Source organism: Siphateles boraxobius, unplaced genomic scaffold (genome assembly GCF_051911475.1).
Source record: "Siphateles boraxobius isolate OS27281-9 unplaced genomic scaffold, OSU_SipBor_1 25, whole genome shotgun sequence".
Taxonomy (NCBI): Eukaryota; Metazoa; Chordata; class Actinopteri; order Cypriniformes; family Leuciscidae; genus Siphateles; species Siphateles boraxobius.
In genome coordinates, this window is record NW_027508866.1 from 10729368 (window position 1) to 10746680 (window position 17313).

General features: G+C 37.5%; 1 protein-coding gene across 1 annotated transcript in view; it reads left to right on the plus strand.

Moving 5' to 3' along the window:
* med13a (mediator complex subunit 13a) overlaps positions 1-17313 on the plus strand; it is a 97348-nt gene that overhangs the window by 7542 nt on the left and 72493 nt on the right. The gene's annotated exons all lie outside the window — the stretch shown is intronic.

Here is a 17313-nt window from a genome sequence, read left to right on the forward strand (position 1 = left end):
AACATCCAAATCAGCCGAATAAGTGAGTGTTGTAAAATGCAGTCTACTGTTGCGAAGCTGTGGAAGCAGCTTATATTAAACAGTGTCATTAAAAGCAAATTAAGCTATGAACGCGAAGAGCATGCATAAGCAAACTATACTATGGGTCTCAGATTCGCACCTAAACTGTCAAATAGCCTACACACAAAATGTCTAAATGCTGTTTTGACAAGTATCCTCGTAAACACAGTCAGTTATGTCTTAAGTGAATGTAAACAGTTGAGAAAGAGAACTTGTGTGTAACAGTATATTGGATCCGTGCAGCCTAATAAATCTGAAGTCAAAAAACAACAATAAAATCACTCACTGCTCTTGAATGAATAACTTTTGTAGCTTTAATAAGGATTAATCTATTTAATGTATACAATGAAGACTTTGCATTGTTATTATACATTTGATTACTTTATTCAGTAATATGTATTATTACACAATAACACATTAATATGATGTACTTTATTCGGTTTCAGTTACTTTGTTCAGAAACATTCAGTTTCTTTTGTAGGCTGTTTGGACCACATTTACACCTGTATTCAGCACCGCCCACTTGTGATTGCATGTTAATACCAAGCATAAACTAAGAGACTTTGTCTTGGGTTGGTATCTTCACATCTTTATCCCTCCATGTTTGTTCCCTCCTCTCATAGTTTACCTCCCTCATCAGATCTACAGCTTGTTAAAGTCTGAAAATTTGCAGCAAGTGCCATTCATGTCTGCTAACTAATCGCTCCCATCCCAAGGGAAGAGCAAGTGAAGGAAGAACTTGACGGATCCTCTGAAGCCTTGTATTTAATCACAGAGCGAGTGGAGGAAAACATGGAGTGCTGTTTCGGAGATGTAATGAGACAGGAGGCCATTTGGCTGATGTTTGAGAGGGAACTTTTCCCGACTCTGAATGGAACGTGGGAGAGAACCAATCCCAGTGCTCCACTTGCTATGTGATGGAATGATCTGGAATAACCGAACTGCCATTGGAGTAAATGAGCATCTCCTCGGTAGACCATGGCCCTCTATTTTTATGTAAATGTACGATCGCCTCCCCCCCCCCTCTCTGTTTCTGTCGGTGGCACTTGCTGATGTCGGTTCTATCCAGGGGCATCCACAGAACGAGACATGAATAAGGTCTTTTTTCCCTCCTCCTTTCTGTCTCTTTCTTTCCCTCCCCTCTGCTTTTCCTCTCTCTCCCTTTTTGCCTCCCTCCTTTTTTCTTTTCTTTCGTCTCTCTGATCTTTTTTGCATAGAAATTAAGGAGCTGTAGTCTGTCTGTAAGGGTAATTGCTGTAGGGCTCATTTCTTCCTCATTTTTCCTCCTCTGACACTCGTCTGCTACACTCTCTCACTCCCTCCCCCGTCTGCCAGTCTCCCTGTGGTGCGAGTTGTGCTGGCAGCTTCTCTCTCTCTTTCTCCCCGCTCTCCCCTGTTCTCTCTCTTCCTCCTCTGGCTTTTTTTCGCGAGGGCTACCTGTTTACCGCATAGCTCAAAGACAGCTGCTGGTGATACCCATTATGCTGAAGGCTGATGGGCTTTCAGGCTATGAAATTAAGGCTCATTCCGACTTTTTTTTTTTAAACGACATGTTTAAATTTATGATGTGAGGATAAAGGAGAGCACAGTCTTTGTTATTGGAGTATTTGCTTCCATATATTGGCTTATAACGTAAAAGAATTGTTGAAGGTAAAGTGCGTTTTTTGACCACCAGTTACTCTGAACAAAATTGCAATAAATGTTTTTTTTTTTTTTGGTTTCCCACCAAAATAGAATTGAGTTATTTTAGGTATTTATTTGAATTGCCTACATAATTTTTTCATAATTTGTTTATATTTATATTAGTGCTGGGGGGTATACTGGTTCATACCAAATACCGGTGTTTATTTTTATTATGATATGAATCTTTAATATATAGCAATACCGGTCGGTGTATGTCACTTTAACAACTATCGGAATGCGGCGCGACACTGTTTGAGAGGATCACTTTTCACTGTTGAACTGTGGTGAGGCACAGCTGTATGTGTTACTAAGCGTGATGGTGAAGATGGATTGGTTAAACTATAATTGATAGCTGTCAAATTATATTACTGTGCGTTAGGGATGCTCCGATCAGGATTTTTGCTACCGATATAGCCGATTTCTTGTCATGGTGATCGGCCGATACCGATCTCGATGCTTAATATACTTTATATAAGACAAAGATAAATACAAACAAAATGGAGCAGTCTGATGCAGCCCACAAGGTTAAATTAAACATTGTCCAATAGTAAACTGTGGAGGACAACATAAACATTTAAATCACCTAAAATAGAGAAGTCTGATGTAACTTAAACCTTGTCCAATACAAGTCTGAGCAGGACAAAATAAATAAATCATTTACACTCCTAAAATAAGAAATTGGAGTAGTTTGATGCTACTCATTAGAAGGGATGGGCATTTCAAGCAAAAATAATATTCGAAAAAATCGCTGGGTATTATTCGATTATTATTTGAAAATCACACCCCTCCCCCATATGCACACACACATGCATGTATAAGCCAATCAAGAGAAAAGCGGAGTGGTCTGACGTTTAAATATATCTTAAAAACGTAAATATACATTTCATATTTGTTTTATATAATGTTCTTTTTTCAATTTCATCTATGGTGATTATATGAAAAAGGAACCGCATGAGATAAGGTAAGATAGGATCATAAGATGCCCAACATATCAGGAGACATTTGGAGTGGGTCAGTTTTTGAATTTTTTTCATTGTTTTCTCGACACATCATAGTAATTCTTCCACACCAGTGATGACATGACTGCCAAGTCATTTAAGTGCCAACGCATCATGTACCCTACCCTCTCACGTTCTGACGTCATCAAATTGTGATCGGTTTGTGAGATCGGCCAAGTTAAGTGAGTACCGATCGAGTTATAAAATGTGATTATCGGCCGATACCGATCTGTGGCCGATCGATCGGAGCATTTAAATATTTTTCTCTTATTAAAGAAATGTGTTTCTCAAACTCCATCTCTGCATGCTGCGAGTTTGTGTGGCTTGTAATGTTAATCTGGAAACGCAGTGTGTGCCATTTCACAAGATTTGTAACATAACTAATTTGTAAATCTACGCCATCACAGGAATACAGAAATATGTTTCTAAATATGCGCATTGTTGTTCATCGCGATTTCAAAATAAAAGTTTAAACTCTCGCTCTGAGTTTGCATGTTTTGATTTGCACATGTTCTTGTTCAAGAAATTACAGTGGCATGTTAGTAGCATTTCTATCGTACAGAAGTGCCCAAATATTAAAGGTTAAGTTGACATTTGAATCAAATGTTGTTTGGCCAATCTTAAACAAGGATTTGATCATGCCTTAGTGTAACAACAACTAACACCAGGCCGCTGGCGCCCTCTGCAGGCATTTGTTATTTACATAAGTTATGTTTATATAATTTATTTTACATGGGTGTATTTTAACAGTGTTGTTCAATAAAACCCATATAATCACTTACTTTGATACTTTATTTGAACCAATTATTATTGCTCGTTATATATTTGTAATAAGTCATTTTAAAAGCTTTTGATAACTTGGATCTATTTTCTATCACATTTTTATCCAATTATTCGATTAATCGATAGAATAACCTGTAGAATACTCGATTACTAAAATAATCGATAGCTACAGCCCTACACAATGCCATGATTACAGTTATCGTTGCTACATTAAATCCATGGTGAATGTTGGTGATTTGTGGATTGAAAAGCCTACTATAACTTGTTTTTTCAGGGCACAATGTTTCTCCTGGTTTAGACATCTGCGCTGTTTGATCTTATATGGTTTGTAACAGAACTCTGTGCTGAATTTGAATGTGTCCCTCTAGATCTCACTGCAATGTTGTTTATTCTGCAGTGAGTTCAAATGATTTCTCACTGGATCTCCCAGCGCTGTGTAGTAACGGTGAATGTGATCGAGATCATCCCGCCATTAAACCTGTTCTGAGCTTGCGCTGCGCTATCTATTATTTCTTAGAGCTAATAAACGTTCCGCACTGCGCACCTCAAACAAGTAGCACGTTTCGTTCCACTTTTGTGTCGTTTGATGTTTCTCATATGCAACAGAAATGGCAGGTCTTATCTGTAGGGCAAGGTGGTGGTGGGACAACAAATTCTTGGTTAATCTTTAACTTTTTGCTATGTGGGGCCACTGTAAAACTAATTGTCCCAAGTAGTACAGAAATTAAACGATGCACCTTTAATATGAGTGTTAGTTGGGGCAGTAAACCAAGTACACCAAGTCAGTCGCATTAATCCCAGGTTGACCTCTGAGACACTCCCACCAACATAATGACACAAGTTGCGATGAACACCCTTTATTAAGGATTTGTCCTGATGTCATGTCGGCCATGACTCTTAAGCACACTGGTGGTGCGCTAGCAGCTTGAATGGAACTGTTTGTCAGACACATGAGCCATGCATTTAAGAGCAGGAATCTTCTTCTGGCAAACTGTGTGTAGTGTGAACCCTCGGGCCACAGAGCTGAGCTGCTCAGAAAAGGTTTTTTGAAAACATGTTGGATCCCATCTACAGAGAGAGAACTGAGTGCTCTGGAGGAGATGAAGTCTGCTTTTGCCTTTCTTTGACATCACTGCGTGTCTGAAGATCTTTGGGGGTGGTTGTGAGTGAGATCATCCCAGCAATGTCATTTGTAAATCCTCTGCTTGCTTTGACCTTTGACCCATTGCTGGAGAGCTTTGCCTCCAACAGGAAATGATGTCAGATACAAAAGGAAATAATACAAGTTCTTTTGCTTCAGAAGGTGGGTTGTTGTCCTTCTCAATTTCCCTGACCCTTCTCTGTTTCCGCAACGCTTCCCAAGTTTTAAACAGACTTCGGATACCGTAACAGTCAAGAAATGTGATCAGACAATCACACATTGTGCCAGATGCCTACCAGAAAACAGCATGGGTCTTGTACAGACACATTCTGTTTAGTGTTAAAAAGACATTTCTAGGTCACCTGAAATTGGTGTTATTTCATTTGCTTTATTGAAGGAGAAAGATTTGGGTTGATTTACACTGCTGGTGGTTAGCTGCCCTAGCCTGGTAATACCAGACTCTGCTACTTCACTTTGCTTCGTACACAGAGTCTGGGATAGCATAATAGAGAAGTGTTTTCTCTCTCGCTAGGGGGCGCGTACTGAAGTTTAAAATCATTGGTTACCCGTAAGCCAATCAGATAAGTTTGTTTATGACGTATGTTATACGCCGACACAGCCGCATCGAACCACAGACATCATGCATCGAACTCAAATCTATGATCGAACTTCCACTGTTAACACTTGATGATGCGAGCGAAATACCCGAGTGAACATGGCTGTAAACGACTTTTTTGATCTGTGAGTGATGTAATAGAATGACTGCTGTGCTTGACAGGGCACAAACGAGCAGAGAGAGAGAGAGAGAGAGAGAGAGCAGTTCGACGATTTGGGCAAATAAAAGCCCGGGCTATTATTTGAAGTTTTACGGTATTTAAGACCTGGAAAAGAAAAGAGACACTGACCTGTCAAAAGGCTCCCCAGTTTCTCGCTGATGATCGGTAATAGTTGATAAATTAAACTTTTCCCAAAGGGAGTAGGGCCACAACATCGCTCCATTCAAAATGTTTACACCACACACTCTTCGTGTTCGGGCTTCAGTTTGCTAATGCCGGGAATATTCTCCACAACAGAGCGAATTGCATCCGCGTCTCCATATCAGCGGTCGTTTTCGATTTCCCTGACCTAATCTTAAACACGGCGCTTACCGACTACGTCACGGCTTTCAGCCCGCCCTCTGTTCGTTGATTGGCCAGGCTGTTTTCAGGCCGGTGGAAAACAGAAAGATAGGCTGCTATCTCAGACTGACTACAGGAGCGAAATGAAATTAGCGGAAGTAGGAAATCTGACGTAGTCAGGCTATAGCTGCCCGGCATAACGCGCAAAGCTCCTTTTTGTTCTTCTCACCGTTTGTGAGGTCGTGATTTGTATTTATTTTTCCTGGTAATTTTGTTGTGCCATTTGACCGGTTAAGGGCTTTGTTGCAAAAGTGCGTGTTATTCCTCTAATGACAGGGCTTTGTTTGTTTTCGTTAAAATGTGCAATTGCAGTTGTCAATAACAATCTATTTTATACCTTTACCGGTAGTGCTGGCAAACATCAGTTTACATTGTACGTAGGGGTGGTTAATCTGTCTGATTTTTCGATTCGATTACGATTATTGAAGTCCCGATTCGATTACAGTCAATTTTCGATTATTAACGATTCTCGATTAGCGATTATTGATTTTCCATTTCACAACAGTAAACGAAAATACACTACAAAGTGATTGCAGTATTAAAAAAAGTCAGCTGCTGAAATACTTAACTCTTTTATTGAGTAACAACAACTCAAAGCACTTTCTGTGTCGTGTAGTTATAACTTAAGAATTATTTGTATGTAGCTTATGTTCTGTAGAACACAGAAATGAATACATCACATTGTGTTGTGACTCATCAAGTTGAACTAATCAATAACAAATAAATGAAAGGCTTATTTCCTTTAGGAAGTAGATCAGAACCAACATTCTGTAGAAATTTGACAATTTTCTTCTAGAAAGACAAGGTGTTGTTCAGGTGGAGGAAGACTGTAGGTTGCAGTCGAAACATATCAAGGTAAAGAAAAGGTTTTCTCTCCACCTGAACACCTTTCTAGAAGAAAATTGTCCAATTTAATCATTATTTAATCATTGAACATTTTTGAACAACTTACTGTAACTTCAGTAACACCTATAGGCCTGTCATGATAACAAATCTTGCTGGGCGATAAATTGTCCAAGAAATTATTGCGATAAACGATAATATTGATGATAAAGTCGTTCTGAGACCATTTTCTTCTAAAATAATGATAATGGCATAATAATGAAGGTACACCTTTTCAAAGATCAATAAACTTTTATTTCTAAAGACTATTTAAATGAACAAAACAACCAAAAACAATAAAAGCAATGGACTCTGACTCTGTTAACAAAAAATGCACTTATAAATGTGTGATTTCTGTTCACACTGAGAATCATATCATGTACTGTGTGAGCCTGCGTCTCAGATGAGTATGTGCGCTAGTTTGTGTGTGTGTGTGTGTGTGTGTGTGTGTGTGCTCGCGTCTCATATGAGTATGTGCACGGAGAGTTTGTGTGTGTTCCGTCTCATTGAGTTTGTGCGCGAGTTTGTGTCTCCGTCTCGTTGAGTTTGTGCGCGAGTTTGTGTGTGTGTGCTCGCGTCAGTATGTGCGTGGAGAGTTTATGTGCGCGCGCGTCTCATATGAGTAGGCTATGTGCGTGGAGAGTTTGTATGTGCGCGCATCTCGTGTGTGTAGAGTTTGCGTGTATGTGCGTGAGCGACTTTAGGTGTGTCGTTGTGCATTTCATATGTATTTGTTTGAGCATTCAGCAGTATACATATATGTTTGACTACTTAATATATGTGTATGCAAGTGTTTCATATATGTGTGCGTGAATCAAGTTTGATATAAGCCCTAAACGGCGCCTCATATGAGGGTAAGAGAGAGCGCGCGCGAGAGAGAGAGGAACGAGCGAGAGGTAGTGCTTGCGCTACGGCGCTCTGCAATCAAATACGATTGTAAATAGGCTCAAACAGGCTTTTACACACCTGCTCTAACTCGCTCTGGCTGGTTACACCATAGACAGTGCGTTACACGCGCTTGCTAACTGGAACTGGGCGCGTTCGTGACGTTCAACTTCCGGTATAAAATTTTTTACAAAATAAAATAATGCAATTTTTTAAAAAAATAAATAAAAAATCGATTTTTGAAGATTTAATAATCGATTCATACTCATCCATAACATATTCGCGATTAATCAATAATCGATTTTTTTCACCACCCCTAATTGTAGGCCTACTTGAAAGTAGCTTGTGTTTGGCTTAATGGTCAAGACCTGCAGATATGTGAAATAGGTCAATGAATTAATGTTTTTACATTAAAGAAACCTGGTTTAAACTGTTTTTTCGTGAACTTGGACAGTGTTTATTTTTTAGTGTTCAGTTTTAGTAGGGCTTAGGGGTGTAAAGGTTCATATTACTCAGTTCGGTTTTTATCACGGTTTTACGGTCACTGTTTCGGTTAGTTGTCTGGTATTTTTTTTTCACAGTTGTTGGAGAATCGTAATCTTCATTTTACACACACACAAAAAAATCGTGATTCTCAATTTATCCGGAAACATGCAGGTCTTGTTTGGTTTTTATTACAGTTTCGGTATGTGCGATGTTCAGGAAAAAAGGACTACTACTGTCAAATAAAAATAAAGAAAATAAGAGCAATCAAACTACAAGCAACAGCACAAATAAATTCAGTAGAGCAAAGATGCATATAAAATAAACAGTGCTTTTCAGGTTATTTAGGTATCTAACAGTTGTTTTCAGGTACCAACATTTTTTTTATAAAATAATCAAAGGTAAACAACATTGCATATAATATTCTTTGTATAAATAAACCCGGTACTGCAGAAATGCTGCCATCGCATTTTTAAAATTTCAGTACCGACTTGATTCCGAAGTAACGGTACTTTTGACAACCCTAATGTTAAAAACAGTCCAACTATGCAAAAAATATATTTTTTTTGTAACGGTGTCTTTAGTCACTTTTGTTTAATTTAATGCATTCTTGCTCATTAAAAGTATTAATGTCTTTAATAAAAAAAAAGTATTAACCCCAAACTTATGAATGTATTGACAAGTGTTAGAAGTGTTTCATTTTCAATTTATGAAACTATAATCAAAATAATATAGGAACTGGTAGAATTGACATCATATACAGTAGATGTAGTATCTATGGTATTGTCTGTAATCGTTATTGATAATTTTCCTCATTAATCTGTTTCTGAAATGCACTTACAATTTTCAGCGAGTGCTGTTTGCTGCTTATGTTGCGTCTGTGCTACTGAAACTATGGTGTGGTCAGACTTGTTCATCCTGTCCTGATGATGCATTGGGTTTTGTACTTAATTCCCCAAACCAGAGACAAGGGGGTAGCCCTGCCTCCTCCATCCTCCATCTTTATGTTTCTCTTTCCTTAGCGTTTCCCTTACTCTTGCTGTGCTCTCCTGTCATCTTTGGAAATAGTCATTAATTAGTAATTGAAGCTCTCCGGTCCTTGTATGGCTCTGCACTCAAAATCAGAGAAAAGGAACAAATGAGAGCGAGCAAGAAAGGAAAGCCAAGGGCACAAGGAGAAAAAGGAATGGAGGTGCATATAGAAAGAGAGGGAAGTCAGATTACAGCAGAGGGTGAAGATGAGGTAGACAGAATTAAAGAAAGATGGAGATGGAGAGAAAGAGCCAACTGAGAAAATAAGCAGGAAGAAAGAGAAGAGGCTCTTGTAGCGCACGGCTCTGGCTCTTCCCTGGTCTGGCGCAATCCCCTTGGGCCAATGGTTGAGCAGACATTAATCTCTCTGTTTAATGACCCTACAGCTGATCTAATGACTCCTGCATAGGAACCTGTGGCTGTAGGGAGCAGCTCTACACTAAGGGGCTCACTGTCCTGATATTATGAGCCCATGTGTGTCTGAGGCATGATAATATGTTACTACTCACTGCTGGTGTACTGAATAATACAGTGAACTGCTGAAAAGACCAGCATGTTCTGGCCTCCTAGTTGTGGTACAGCTCTGAATTTTTCTTATTGTCTCTATATATGGAATTCATATATTTGCAATATTTTACAGTTTATATTGTAAATGTGTTAACAACCCTGTGGAATATAATTGTTTTTGCAATGCTGATGTGAAGGATTTTGCATCAATGCATAAAAAACAAAGAATCGATTTTGTTTTTTAAAAGTGTAATTAAATAGGCCTATAATATATAGTAATGTGCTATACATGTTAATTTATTGTAAGTAAAGTACTACTCTATTAATAAAAAAAATTACGTATGTCTTTAGGAGGCAAAGCATTTGCGTCTAATGTTATCTCTTACTGCATGTGCTTTTACTGCCTTGCTTTACTGTGGGTTTCTTATACTATTTTTTTGTGATACATGTATCCCTGTGATCTTTGTTCAATAAAACAAAAAAACATTGCGTCTGATGTTTCGGTTTTTACAAAAAGAACATCCATGTATCTGAAAATAAAGTGCGGGATGTGCTTTGTTAAATATGTATAATATATATAAAATTTAAATGAAAAAAGCACAGTTAATTTAAATTGTTTTCTTATATTGTACTTGTTCGACTGTTTATTGTTTGCATCTTTGTTCTCTTTTTAATTACAAAGATAACATAAATAAAATTAATAATATTATGATTTATTAATACAGTAATTATTATTAATATTATACTATATAAAAGAATTGGAGGAAAAGATGTATCGTATATATTTTGTTGGACTGTCCCTCTTTTAATGCAAATAGAAAACATTTTTAAGAAGTAAGCTCACTTCAGAACTTTAGTAAGATTTTACCAGAAACGGTTTGAAAATTTGTAGCTTATGTTATTGTTAAAATCTTGAGTAATATTAATAACTGTATTTTTTCTGTGTGCTTTTTTATTTTTATTGTATACATGTAATTTTTATTTTTTTGTAATTCAGTTTTTGTCATGAAGATCGCCATAGATGCTGACATGGCATTAAATAAAACTTTACTGTACTGTATCACATCAAGACTTTTTTTATAATCGAATTGGTAAATTCTTATTCTTAATCGATGTGAAGATTAACACCTCTGTGTTAATATAATAATTTTATTATGCATGTTTATTTTTATATTATTATTTTTTACATTTATATATTTTCATATTATGATTCAATCAAACTTTGCAGTTATTCATTAATAATAACAATAATAGGTTTTGTACAGAAATATTGGATTGGTAGAATTATAATAATTATAAATATAATAATTATTATTAATAAATAACATTTAAATAATAATAATCATATTTATTATTATTGGTTTTTAATTTTTAATTTCTTTCCCCCCTAAATGTACTCTCATATATTCACTTATATCCACCTATGATTAACTTGGCTGGACTGTGTGAACTGGGTGGTTTGTGTGTTTTGAGTCCTTTATTGTTCCAAGTCCGGAAGTCAATTCAGTTGTTTCCCTTGATAATTTGAACTTTTTTAGAAAAAAAAACACTGTCTCTGTCTCTAAAAATCAATGTCTTACCCTTACAAAACAAACACAGCCAGTGACAGTCCTACAATACTCATGTCACAACTCAAATTCCATGCATGCAGAGAGGCTGCATTTATGCATTTATTTATTATTAATTACTCAATATTATTTTGCACTCCAGCCTGAATTTGTTTATTTTTCAGGGGTGTTCTGTATGTTTTGCAGTCTTTTGAGCACATGGGTCTTTGTATCTTCCTTTCTTTGTGTCTCGCGCTCTGTGGGTAGTGGTTAGACCATAAGATACAAGGTCATAGGGAACGCTTGATAGAAACCAGGTGCCTCCTCCCCGCAGTAGAAATAGTGAACATGATGGTTTGGTTTAAAGGAGGAATGAAATGCCGTTGACGCACAACAGTAGATTTTACGACAGCTGTTTATATAAAAAGAGTTAGACGGATGATTTGCCGTTATTGGAAGTTGTGGTGACAGTGATGCCTTCATTGGGTTTTCATCATCTTAATGCCAACCTTACGCACAGGCTCACAATCTGGGAAAACACGGGACGTGTATTCTATAGCTGAGATTTCATATTAAGTATCGTATAGTGTTTTTGACTTTCATATTAAAAGCACCGTATATAGTGTTTTTGCATAGTTTGAATTAGGGATGCACGATTAACCGGTAGAATTTTGTCAATCAGTAGAGATTTTGGATAATTGTCTCTTGTGGTTACGGTCATGTGGTGTTGCAGTGCTGCACTGTTACAAAAGCTTATAGGTTTGTTATACTATTGATTATGAGGGACAATACGGGATGGAATTTTAAATCAGATTAAAGGTGAAACATCATGAATGAAACTTAATTGCCACTTGAAAAGTTCCTAAATCAACATCCTAATGAAGAGAATACGCTTAAATAATGTATAGTTGTCAGTATACGACAAGCTTTTCTTGAGATTTTGCTGCCCATCATGTGTACAGATACTTTTCATTAGGGATGGGACGGTTACCGCAACGCCTACCGCGGGTCTGAGCTTGTCATCGTCATCACTGCAAAAAAAACAAACATCGGCCTGCACGTGTGCACGTTGTCTAATGACATGGATTCATTGATTCTAATGACATGGATTATGTCTAAAAACATTGTGTCTTGCATGGATTCAAGGTTTTCTAAACAAATCTTATCAAAAGATGGAGTTGGGGAGTGCAATGTTCCATGACATAATAACATTCCATTCGTATTAGAGATGCGTGGATGGCCTATTATTTAATCCGCAACCGCATCACAAAACTCATCATCTGTCCGCCATCCATCCACACCAACGTTTTTTGACCAATTTTCAAAACCGCACCCGCCCGCCATCCGCTGATTGTTTTAAGGTCTATGAGCGATGTAAGGCGCTGCTGCCGCGAGGCTAGAAAGCTCTTGGCTGTTCTAGAAAGGAGACTGATCCAATGCAGCAAAGATATTTAAAGGCTAAAGTCCCTAGTATAGCCTATTGGCAATGTTGAATCCCCAGAATTCCGATCGGCGCACAGGGACAAAAATAAATAAATAGCCTAAATAAAACGCACATCGGCAAACCTGACCTTACCTGACTAGGCTACTGTACAATTGTATCATTGTAATAAAAAACGCAATTTGGCACATAATTTCAACATGCTGCTATTTAGCCTACAAATGAATGCCTACTGCACTTTATTTTTTTGCAAAAAGAAAGCCCGAATAAAATAAAAAGTCATTCACATTATAGGCTAATTAACTCTTCGCACTTTCATGTCAGGGTGACGACTAGGGCGAGCCTGTTCTGTAGAATTATCTCTAAATCTTGAAACTTAAGATTTAGTCGCACACTTCACTCAAATTACAACTGAGATGCTTAATAACTAACTTTTAGGGGGAGAATTTTTTTTTACTCTTAAGTCAATTCTTAGCAGTGTTCTTGTGAGTAATTTTCAGAGGCTTGATAAATACGGGCCCAGGTCTCTTAAATCCTCTGGTGATGCTTGTAAAATGGCATTGAAATAATTAACTGAACAGCAACAGCTATAAAATCCTCAATACAACAGCTGATTTTTATAGATTTATTGTAGGACAAAACACAGAGTAAAGTCTTCTCTACGAAATGCACATTTCATATGGATTACATAAGCAGAGAGTAGTCTGTTTCTTTTTCGTTTAGAATTTTGATTAAAAGTAGACATTTCAAGCTTTCTATTTATTTCTCATGTCTGTGAGGCAACTAGCCTATACGCTGAGTTTCGGTTCATTTATGAGACGAGCTGCAATGCAAGAGATTGCACCGGCGCCTCCATGTCCTGATTATATGTCTGCTACATTTGCCTCTTATTTATTAATTCCAGGCAATTGATTGATGAAACAGTAATTCAAATTGAGATACAATTTATACAAAATGAAATTCAATTTGAAGAAAGGCTTTCTACAAAACAAAACTTAATAAAGTGGTCAAAATCATGTCTGACCCTTCTTATGATCTGGTTTTACTCATGCTGTTCACTTTTCATAATCAACATAGATTAAATTAAAAAATAACATTATATTATGTAAACACAAATATGGATTATAGTTTTTTGTAATTAAGACATGTTGGAAAAGTTGTTTATCTTTCATTTCCAATGTGAACATCATAATGTATTCTCTTGAAAATGATTTATTGTCAGATCTGTGCTGAATGTAAACTCCTCCTTTGGAATTTCACATTCAATGCTAATGTATCTAAGAATATTCTTAAATAAGGAAATCTATTCAGTGATTGGTCCATGCCAAATTACTGCCAGATGAAAATTTGACTATTTCAAAGTGTGCTCGTTTACCGCTATACCACCGGAATTTCTTGCTTTTCAACCGCGGTAAAAAAAAATCCATACCGTCCCAGCCCTATTTTTCATACACGAGAAGCATGTTCAAACCCAGACGCAAGTGGTTACTGTGGTTATGAACAACAATACCTTAACATGCTAATCTGTGTGTGTGTGGACAAATTTTTATTTGTGGAAATCGGTTTATAATAGGCAGGTCCTGCGCTGCCTTTTAAGTTAATTAAGTTAAGTGAATTTGAATAAATGTGTCTATAATAGCTTACGTTGTTTAAGTGGACGCTCAAGTTTAGTATACAATGATCAAAATGCAAGGCAAGGACATTGCATGTATCTGACCTATTTTTAGTGGCATTCAGGATGGGGTTTGACTGTTTATTGATTATATAGTCTTTCAAATGGATTGCATATACAGACAGTCTCTGGGGGGTGGGATTAGACTTAGTGGGTTGAAAAATGTAAGTTTAAACGTTAATGAAGTTAGATGCGCACATCCCCAGTAAAAAGATCACTTTTTCTTTTTGATGTTGCATGAATGGGAGATTTTCATGGACTCTGAGGTTAATGTTTCTTACCTTGAATGATTCTGTCAAGAGCGTGTATCTGTGTACAGGTGAAAAGTAGCTGGCCCTGTACTTAGGCTATTAAAACATGCATGAGACAGCCAAAACCACCTAATTTTCTCTCTCATTCTCTGCTTCTCTCTCTGCTTTGACAAAAGACAAGGTGTTTCATTGTTGCCAAGCTGTTAGTCTAATCGATGACATCCTTTAAAAGTGAATGGTGCTACTTGCTGCCTTTTCAGGAGACATCAACGAATTATAGATTTGCCTTCTGGCCTGATTCCAGTTGTTCAGCTGCGTTTAGTCTGCACTTATTTCACTGCATGCAGACAAACTCTGATTGAATGACCTTATGATTTGGCCCATAATGAATCTTTTACACTTTTTGTGTGGGAATGTGGTAAAATGGTTAATGCAGACCTGAGTGAACTAGGGGTTTAACGGTTCTCTGTAAAAAATGGTGCTATCCTCCACCCATGGTTCGGCATGCACTAGCAATGCGGCTAATCTCTAATCTGACGACGCATCTGTAATATGGTTTGTCTAAAACAGACAGAGAGAGTTACGCTAATGTTTGTTTCCGTTGATAGATACGAATTCTGGCTTGTTCTACACTACTCTTTATGACCAGTCATTTACGCCGCCATCACCCGGGTGTTGACCTGAAAGCACACGTTACTTTCTGTATTTAAACTAAACTCATTTAAGACATGCCAATTTTAAAGTTCGAGTACAAGTGCTGGGAGAAGATTTGTACACACATCCGAACAAACACAAGGAAAGCTGCGTGTCAGATAGCGTATATTCAATATACTCAAATATTGAGTTCTCAAAGTCTTATGCTTGAATGGAAAAATTCACACTAAAATTATGTCAACATGCCTGTCTTGGTGAGTATCCTAGCAAGCATAGTAGGTTATGTCTTTAGTGAACATAAACAGTCGAGAAAGACAACGCATGTGTATAAGTATCAGTTTACTGGATCAGTGCATTATGTCTCAGGAATAGTAGGCTGCTGTCACTTTGTGTTTTTAATGTTAATCAAACAACAAAAGACAAGGAAATCATCATCTCTTTGACTGATTATCTTTTGAAACTTTAATGATTAATCTTTATTCAATTTACACAGTGAAGATTATATGCAATGTTATTTTACATTTGATTACTTTATTCAATATCTGTTCCTGCAAACTACTTTTAGGTACTTAACCTGAAAAGCACTATTTTATTTGTATCTTTGTTCTATTGTAATTATTTGTGCTGTTGCTTGTAGTTTGATTAGTTGTTGTTCTTTTCTTTTCCCCCCTGAACATTGCACATACCGAACCGTACTCAAACCGTGACCCTGATACCGTGATAAAACCAACCTCCTGGTATAACGATAAACTATACAATACATACAAGTGTCAAAATAATTTTTAAAGAGTATTTACTCTTATTTTGATCCATGTTCATACCCAAACTATAAAGATTTATCCCAGTACACTTTTATCCCCTGTTATTTAAATGTTTTAAATAACGATAATGTGTGGTTGAGAATACTCTTTGTTTGTGTAGCTGCTTCATATTGTACGTTTACATGGCAGGTTCTCTCTCCGGATCAGTGTGTGCAAACTTGGATTTGAATGTTGCAGTGTGATGATTGTACTTTCAAAGGTTAACCAAAGTTCTTGTTTAAAACCGTCTCACATCGCAAGCGTCAGCGAGGTGTGACCGGCTCTTGTTTTGTCACTGCCCATATCAATGAATGAGAGCGTTCTCATCGGAAGCTCGACGGCGATCCTCTCGTCCACTAGCGCGGAGCAGAGCGAGTGGTTTCAATTCATTCCTTTAGAGCTTTACATTCACGCGTGAGAGAGAAGCTCAACTTCAATGGGAATGAATAGAAAACGCTCGCTCTGCTCCGCTTGTTTCGCGCCAGTGGACTCTTGTCATTCATTAATACGGGCAGCAGCAAAATACTTGCTGTTCAGGTGAAACGCGCTGTTCATGTGAAACAGGCGTAAAAGACAGCAGAATCGTGGTCATTTAGGAATAAGATCGTGTGGTTGTTTGAATCGAGAATGAGATCGTGATCTTTTAACGATTAATCGTGCAGCTCTTAACCGAACCATTACACCCCTAGGTGTACAGCTCTATTAATGATAGCTGATGGCTGGATCAAAGTAGCCACAAACTGCAGTATCTTTTATTTAAACATTTATGCAAAGCATTTAAAATGCAGTCATAAGGAAAAACAAATAAATATGCAGTGTTGTTAGCTGCAACAGGTACAGTAACTGCGATTTAAATATACACGAGTGCATGCCATGACCAAAAAGAGGGTTGCACATAAGAACACTCTGTTGTGATTGGTTAGGAAGATAAGTTCAGCTTCTTTTTACCTGCAAATGATCAAGTGCTTTTGTGTTGTCACCTTAACTAAATGTGTGTTTAATTTATAACACTGGGGCAATTATATTGTCTCAGACGTCTGCGGTGTTGGGGAATCCTATCTGAGCTGTTTGTTACTGTTTTATCAAGTGGATTTGTTGTGTATCCATCTGCAGACCTGCGGGCGGGCGGGTAAGTGTGGGTGGGTGGTGTAATGCGTGCAGCCTCTGGGTGCTCATGGGAGCTGTGCTGCACAGAGACATGTTTGAAAGGAGCTTAAGAGCTGCCAGGTTTAAGCAGTGACTCCTAATGAGATTACTGAAGCATAGAGGCCACTGCCGAACGTGATCCAGAAACAAACCAGCGCTCAGATTTACAG